General features: G+C 36.2%; 1 long non-coding RNA gene across 1 annotated transcript; it reads right to left on the bottom strand.

Moving 5' to 3' along the window:
• Window positions 1-2,041: 2,041 nt before the first annotated feature.
• Window positions 2,042-7,608, bottom strand: LOC115294225. Its single transcript, XR_003909774.1, has 2 exons — window positions 7,543-7,608; window positions 2,042-2,914 (listed from the first exon to the last, which is right to left on the bottom strand). It is a non-coding gene; the product is annotated as an uncharacterized LOC115294225 (long non-coding RNA).
• Window positions 7,609-8,510: the final 902 nt, after the last annotated feature.

The raw sequence follows: 8,510 nt of genomic DNA, 5'->3' as shown, positions 1-8,510 counted from the left end.
GAAATAAGGCTAAATGGGAGAGAGGGAGATCAGAAAGTGAGAACTTGAAGTCTTTGATGACAGTTGTTTCTTTTTTTCCATATTTCACTAGGCCTTTATTTTTAGTGCCTAGTCTTGAATGTTGAGTTGGTTTGACACATGGAAATGATCTAGGAGTGATGGATTGGGGGCTGTTTTTAATTACTAAAAGTTGTCCACAAGCCATTTGGTAACAGAAAATAAATATTTTCTTAATTTATGTCAAACAGAGCTATTAGATGAGAAGGCTAATAACTTGCCATCCTGGTCACATACTGAGTCATTGCATGTCAAGTGACTTAGGCTTTGGTCCTTGGTGCTTAATGAAGGTTCTTCTAATCATGATTTAAAATATAAGAAGGATTTCAGGATACCTGGGTGGTTCAGCCAGTTAAATACCCAACTCTTGATTTTGGCTCAGGTCATGATCTTGAGATTCATAAGATGGAGCCCCGCAATTGGGCTCTGTGCTGATAGCACAGTACCTGCTTGGGATTCTCTGTCTCTCTGTCTCTCTGCACCTCTCCCCCCACCATTCTCAAAATAAGTAAATAAACAAACTTAAAAATATAAGAAAGATTTGTTAGTTCTTTTAGGGATATGCATTCACAGAAGTCCTGAAGGGATATGATTCCCTAATGAGAGGTATAAAACTTGTGAATTGAAGCAGTCATAAAATTTAAATTGTATTTTCACTCACTGATGGCTTAATAGGGCAGAAATTCTTACTCAGACAAATAATTAGCTTTCATAATAGAAAGGTAAACAAAACTATAAATTATGATTAGATAAAGAGTTCTTCCCTGCTGAGACAAATTAGCCAACACTTATCCTTCAGCTGTGATACATAGATATTAGACTATTGAGAGAGCTTTGTGAACAAATTTGGTAAAAATAATTTTAAAAGTCTGACAATTATATTCTCTTGCTTATGATATGTTTGTGTCTTATAATCTTGTGTCTTGATTTATATCTTACTTTATCATATTAGAAAGAAAGGAAATCAAAAGGAGAATTTAAATAAATTCAAATAAATAAAGTTGAGGAAGCCTTGTGTCTGACTATATTTTCCAACTGGATGTTCCTATGACATCAGATGTCCCTCAACCATTTATTTACATAAAAATTTTGCCACTTACATACACACATTTAAAGCACTCAAATAATGGGGCACCCAGGGAATCTGGGTGGCTCAGTCAGTTAGGCAGCCGACTTCGGCTCAGGTTATGATCTTGTGGTCTGTGAGTTCGAGCCCCACGTCAGACTGTGTGCTGACAGCTCAGAGCCTGGTTCCTCCTTCAGATTCTGTGTCTTCCCCTCTCTCTACCCCTCCTCTGCTCACGCTCTGTCTCTCTCAAAAATAAGTAACATTAAAACAATTAAAAAAATAAAATAAAGCAGTCAGATACCTACTATTTAGAAGGTGGGGTTTCTTTGACTTTAGTCTTCTAAAATTAGTGGTTTCTTTAAATTAAAAAAATATTTATTCTTGAGAGAGAGAGAGAGAGAGAGAGAGAGAAAGAGAGAGAGGGAATGAGAATGAGAATGAGTGAGGGAGGGGCAGAGAGAGAGAGAGGGACACAGAATCTGAAGCAGCCTCCAGGCTCTGAGCTGTCAGCACACAGCCTGATGCAGGGCTTGAACTCACCAGCTGTGAGATCATGACCTGAGTCAAAGTGAGAGGCTTAACCAACCGAGCCACCCAAGAGCCCCTAAAATTAGTGGTTCCTTAATAATGGCATCTTGTGTTAGTCATCTCAGGCTGCCAAGATAAAATACTACAGACCAGGCGGCTTACAAAGAGAAAAAGAAATGTAAAAAAAAATGTTCTGGTGGTTTCTTTCGTAAATGGTGCAGAAAAAAGAGACAGGAATTGTGTAAGGTTAACCAAAAAAGATGATTTCATTTAATTTTTATAAATCTACAGGTTTTTATTATCTGTATTTACAAATTAGCTAGCTATGACTCAGGATAATTACTAACTTATCAAAAAGCATGTAATTAGTAAGTAGTAGAGGAGGTGTTTATGTGATCCCAAAACTTTTCTTTTTTTTTTTTTTAACTTTTATTTTTTCATCAACATACTAGTCTTGTTGGTATTTTGCTTACTAAACAGTTGTTAAATAATGGGAACAAGTTTCGTGTGATATATCTGTTTTGTAAGTTTTCAACCTATATAAAATTATTGAGGAATAGTATGTCTAATGGAAACCATTAATATTATCTAGTCCAAACTTCTCATTTTGCTAAAAGGAAAGAGGCCCACAGGGATAAAATGCCGCCTCACAGTGTTACAACTTATTACTGAGAGAGGCAACAAAAAGACTTGCACTGTGGACTAGATTCCAATTTTACTTCACACAGTCATCTTTAAAAGTATGATATCAGTGCTTTTCACGTCTATGTGTTCCTTCCGTATGCACTATTGGGGAATAAGGATCTCTGTATGACCCTCAGCATTACATAGATTCCCCTACAGGGAATTGGTGGCGGGAGCTTTAGAGGGCTAAGTTTTGTTCTTGGGAATTTCTATCAGGCAGGTAGGCTTTGTCCTGGATAATTTTCTTTGGCTTGGAGGTGGTTAGTGCCTGTACTAGGGCACAGGGGCAAGTCTACACTTGAACTAATCTTTTGGATAATAATAAAATTATTAATTATACTTGAAGGGAAGGCCAAAGTGATGCTCAGTCTTATGGACATGATCTACATAGGGACAGTGAAGGGAAGAGATGTATCCTTAGAGTCAGAAGCCGGGCTTGATAGGAGCACAGGAATCTCAGAACAATAAGGAGGTGGGTGGCAGACTTGCTGACTTGCAGATTCCATATTAGAGAGCGCCCGATAATATCACGTGGCTGATAGTGCTCTAGGCCTCAATGCAGAATTTTATGTAAAGCTGGAAGATCAGAAAATAAAACAAAGTAAAAAGTGAGGGACTCGGGAAAGAATGAAAGAAGCAGCATGAAAATAATTAAGATGACTGACATGGCCTCCTCTTAAATTCTGTTTGATTCAAGACTTTGAAACCACAAAATACCATGAATCTTGATAGCTGAGCTTGACATAAATATTTGCTGTTTGACCTATGATCATTTCCCTCTCAAGGGTTTGTTGTTATATGAGAAAGATTTGGGAATTTTATTTTATTTTATTTTATTATTTTTTCAAAAAATTTTAAATGTTTATTTTTGAGAGAGAGAGAGAGAGAGAGAGAGAGAGAGAGCGCATGTGCACGCATGAGTGGGGGAGGGGCAGGGAAAGCGGGAGACACAGAATCCAAAGCAGGCTCCAGGCTCTGGACTGCCAGCCCAGAGCCTGAGCTGGAGCTTGAACTTATGGAACTCATAGACCTCGAGATCATGACCTGAGCCTAACGCAGACACTTAACTGACAAAGCACCCAGGCACCCCTGGAAATTTATTTTTAAATGGAAGTAGTATTTTATGAAAATGCAAAAGCTGGCAGGGCTAAGGAACAAAATGGAAGAATTCACAGACACCAAACAATTATCTCAGAGAAAGGTAAAGACTAGGTTTATAGTTAAAAAAAAAAAAAAAAAAACCAGCAACAAATAAATGCAGCCTGGTAGGATTATTAGATTATTTTCATTGAGCCAAAATCAAGCAATTAAACTACCTAACAGAGAAAGTGACATAATCAGATCATTAAGAAAAGGAAATTTTGAAAATTTACATCACTAATATAAATTAATAATGTTTAAACATATTTAATCAGAGTAGGAACTTCCTACCAAATAATACTATTGCCTGGAAGAAGAAACACTCTCAGTTAAGAAATTTGTCTTTATATTCAAAGACAATTAGAGATGAAATGTTTATCTTAAAGTCCTAAGTGTAACTAATATTCTCTTAAGTTTAGCTGGCATTATTAAGATAAATTCCTAAATGCTTAATGTACAATTAAGAGGCTGGAGATGGAAAAGAATAATTGCATTTTAAAATATTGGGATTTTGTGACACTGTCACTGAAGGAGAGAAGAATAACAAAGACGGTAACAAAGATAAAAGATTCAAACATTGAGGAATTGAGTTTCCACAGTCAAAGGAGAAAACGATGGGTAAGAAGTTGGGAGTAGAGAAAAAAGCCTTTTTCCACACTGAGGGGGAATTTGTAATTGGACTTTCAGGATAGTATATTATACACAAAGAGTCTATTGAATATTAGGATATCTTAAGCTCTTTTTCTAATAGTAATGCTTCATTTCTGTAGTTGAAAAAGAGAAAAGGAAGAAAAATTATGAAATCAATATTTCTGAGACTCGGTAGTAACTATTAGGACATTTTGAAGTAATTCCTTTTGGTTTTCTATGCATTTTTATATGGATGTCATAAGAAAGTTTACAATTTTATAACCCCTAAAAAATATATGAATTTTTTAGCTATATCTTGATTGCTCAGATCAAAGTATAAGATGATGCTGAAATCATGTAAAAAAGTACGAACAAACAAACCAAAGGGTACATGAAAAAGGTGACAGATAAATTGTGTTATCGATAATATTGTAAGAACCACCCAGAATGTCCACCAACTGTTCTGATATTTCTCAGTGCTATTTTTCAAAATAAGACTATTTATTAAATTTTATCCTGTTGACAGATGATTTCAAAAAAGTTATGTCTGGCATGAGGGACTAATTTCATTTTGGTCTTTGATCTCAAATAATCCTTTTATGTAAAATAAGTTGTGGCTCATGGTAAGCAACCTGCAGTAAAGAATCCTACCTAAAATAGGGTAGTATTTGCAGAAAATCTCCATGCTGAGCGTACAAACATTTTTATTCTGCTCAGGTTGAGGAAATCTACAAAAAAAATTTTCTTTCATATTATTAATGCAAAAATGTTAAATAATCACCAAAAGCATGTTTTCTCAAGCCCATCAGAAAGCTGAGGTTAGAAAGCAACCATGTAAACACCACTTTAAAATTGCTGAGGTACAAAACACAACTCATCTTCTCTCTCAAACTCTTTTTTTACGGGCTTCTGCCAGGTGCTTATGGGACAGATTGAGAGCAGGGCATGAGATAGAGAATCTCTCTATCTTGGTAGAACAAGGTGCAGAGGGGATGGTCAGTGGCTGCTACAGAATAGGGAGAAAACCTGTCTACTTTCACAGAAACTTCTCTCCTGTTAAGTAAAGCCTCAAGCTGCCAGTGGAGAGATAAACACCCTGTTGCCCCCAGTACACAAACAGCCATTGCTTCTGGGAAAAGTAGGTGTAACATCCCTTGGGCAGAAAATTCTCACCCAGGATATAGGCAGGTTTTAGCTGTCACAGGGAGAAGGGGCTGGACGACTGGGAAAGCACAAGACTTAACATTGAGCCTGGACCAAGGCAAAGGAGAACCCCACCTACTTCCGTGATAAATCTAGCACCTGTTAAAGTAAATACACAAAAAGGCCATTAGATTGAGTTATCTCTGATGTTTTGGCAGTCTAGGTAAGCAAACCAAAGCCTAAACCAGTCCATGCAGTCCAGTCGGTGAAAAATGAAACAGAAGAACAACCAATCACAAACAGCCAACCAGGCTTCCCAAATAAAGTAATGGCTTAAGCAGTAGCCAGTCAGATAATTTATTTGCTTTGCTTTCATTCTCTCTATAAAACCCTTGACCCTAGCTCAGATCTGAGCAGTACTGACCACTCCTTTTGGTTTGGCACTATTGTATTCCAAATTGACGTTTGCTCAGATAAACTTTTGAAATTGTAATTTCAATTGCCTCTGTCTAACTTTTAACCTATTTATAAGAACCATGATCTACCACTGGGAGAGGCTCAAGAACATGGAGAAAGGAGAAGACTCCTCTGTGGCATAGGTGTGCAGGAATTGCCAAAGGTAGCAGACAAATTAAACCCTTTAGATACCCAGCTGCCACGCTAAGCACAAGGTAAGAGCCTCAGTCAACAACTAAAGAAAATTGAAGCCTGTGGTCGTCTGAGAGGGAACACCAGTGTCAGTAAAAGGCAAACAGTAACACCAATAAAATCTCAAATGCAGGATGGTCGGTGGAAGAAACCAGAAACAAAAGATTATATATGTTTTTATTCCATTTTCATGATCTGGAAAAGGTACAATGACTACTACTAGTCAGAAGTCAGATCCATGTTTGCCGGTAGTTGGTAGTTGCCAGTAGAGGGGATTGACTAAAAAGGGCACAAGGGAATTCCTGGAGGTGATGGAAATACTCTGTATCTTCATTGGAATGGTGGTTACATAACTACATATACATATATATATTTATATATATGAATTTACAGGTATGTAAGTTATACCTCCATACACCTGATTTTTTAAAAGTCTGCACAAAAAAATGATGTCATGTTGGTTGAAAGGAAAACGAAGTGGGATTCAAGAAATCGGAATATCTTTCCAAATCTGCAATTGGTGATTGACCACATATATGAAAGATGCCAAATTCATATGCTCGTTCAATCAATTATTTCTTTGTTTTTAAATATATACTTAGTGTTTCAAGCTTGGTCTGAATTAATGCCTTTATGAGTGAAAGAAAATAATGTTTATAAAGAGGTCGCAAACAATCAGCAACACAAAATAAAATTCAAGATACTGGTTAAGTCCCCAGAGAAAAGTGACACAGAGCAGAAAGACAGAGCATCACTGTTGAAGGTACATTAGAGGGGAAGAAATGAGGAGAACATTTGACCAGGGTCTTCAAAGATGCGCTTGGAAGTCCTAGTCAATATCTGGAAGAAAGCTCTTTGCAGAAAGAAGAGAAGTGCTAAATCCAGGATTTTGACTGAAACTGTTTAAAGGAGAAATATGTAAGAATCTATACCCTAAGCATTTCAGAACATATTCAAGTTGTGTTTGAGACATTTTCCTTATTGCTTTAAAAATAGCCCAATAACACCCTTTCTTAATTCCATTTTTAAGCTATTGTTCTTTGTGAATTTTTTGTTTTTTACTATACTCAGGAAATAATATCATTTCCATCTCTTTTTGAAGGTGGACTGTGTTAATTTTCTATGGGTTAGTAAGCTAAAACTTTCATGTTCTACTCTAATCTTCAGTTATCAATTTTTAGATGCGTTTTGTTCACTTTCTTTTGATGAATATCAAACCTAATTTTTGAAAAGTGCCCTATATTTAATTCATTTTCCTTTGAGAAAAATAGAGCCCTTTGAATTTTTTTAAAGTTTTTTTTATTGTGGGGGGAGGGGAGACAGAGCATGCAAGTGGGGGAGAGTCAGAGAGAGAAGAGAGAGAATCCCAAGCAGGCTCCATGCTGTCAGTATAGAGCCTGATGCGCAAATTAAACTCACAAACTGTGAGATCACAAACTGAGCTGAAATCAAGAGACAGATGTTCCACTGACCAAGCCACCCAGGTGCCCCATGGAATGTTTTAATATATATTTTCTCTTCAATTAAATTTCCATGAAATAGTTCATATCTGTTAATATAATAAGCACTGTTATGACTTACTGGTTTTGAGGTATTTTGGAATGTTCTTTCTAAGTTAATGTTATAGTAAAAACTGGTTTTACCTGAACTTAACTCTCAGCAGAAAATTCTTTCTTCATCATATGATGTGTATCCATCCTATGGTTATTCTGTGGAAATATTTGTCATTTGATGTATAAAGTTAAAGGAAGAGGAAAATCTTTTGGTGTGCTACTTTTAGAACTGTAGTACTAACATATAATAGGACCAGCCTTCCCATCATAAGGAACTATGAAATATGGAAATAAACATTAAAGACATAAGAGAGTAGCAAAGGCTGCTTAAAGATCCAGGCTTCTATAGAGAAGGAAAGTTATGAAAAATGAGTGTTCACCTCGACATTAAGCCATACGCACAAAATAACATTTCCATAACAGATCTAAATATATAGATCTAATTATAAAGAGAAGATAATACAGACTGTATTAAAAACATAATGTTGGGTTAGGCAAAGATTTCTCAACAGAGCACAAAAATATTAGCTATAAAGGATAAGATTAATAAATTAAATTTCATTAAAATGTAATTATGTTTTAAAAAGAAATCAGAGTGGAAAGAAAAGCCACAAAATGGTAAGAGATATTTGCAATAGACACCTCATATATAAATAATCCTTAAAAATTACCAAGAAAGAAACAGGCAGCCCAACTTTTTAAAAGCACAAAAGACTTGATCAGCCACTTTAAAGTAAAAGAAGAAAGGGTAGGGGTCTCTGGATGGTTCAGTTGGCTAAGCATCCTACTTCAGCTCAGATTATGATCTCACAGTTCATGGGTTCTAACCTGCATCTGGCTCTGTGCTGACAGCTCAGAGCCTAGAGCCTGCTTCAGATTCTGTATCTCCCTTTCTCTCTGTCCCTCCCCCACTCGTGCTCATTCTCTCTCTCTCAAAAATAAACATTAAAAAATTAAAAAAATAAAGTGAAAGAAAAGGCTGTGTCCAAAAACCAATAACAATATGGACAATGCAAAATAAAATCACAATGAGCTATCACTACATAGCCAGCAGAATG

The sequence above is a fragment of the Suricata suricatta genome, chromosome 6, assembly GCF_006229205.1.
Source record: "Suricata suricatta isolate VVHF042 chromosome 6, meerkat_22Aug2017_6uvM2_HiC, whole genome shotgun sequence".
In the NCBI taxonomy this organism is placed as follows: Eukaryota; Metazoa; Chordata; class Mammalia; order Carnivora; family Herpestidae; genus Suricata; species Suricata suricatta.
This window is presented reverse-complemented; position numbering and strand designations above follow the sequence as displayed.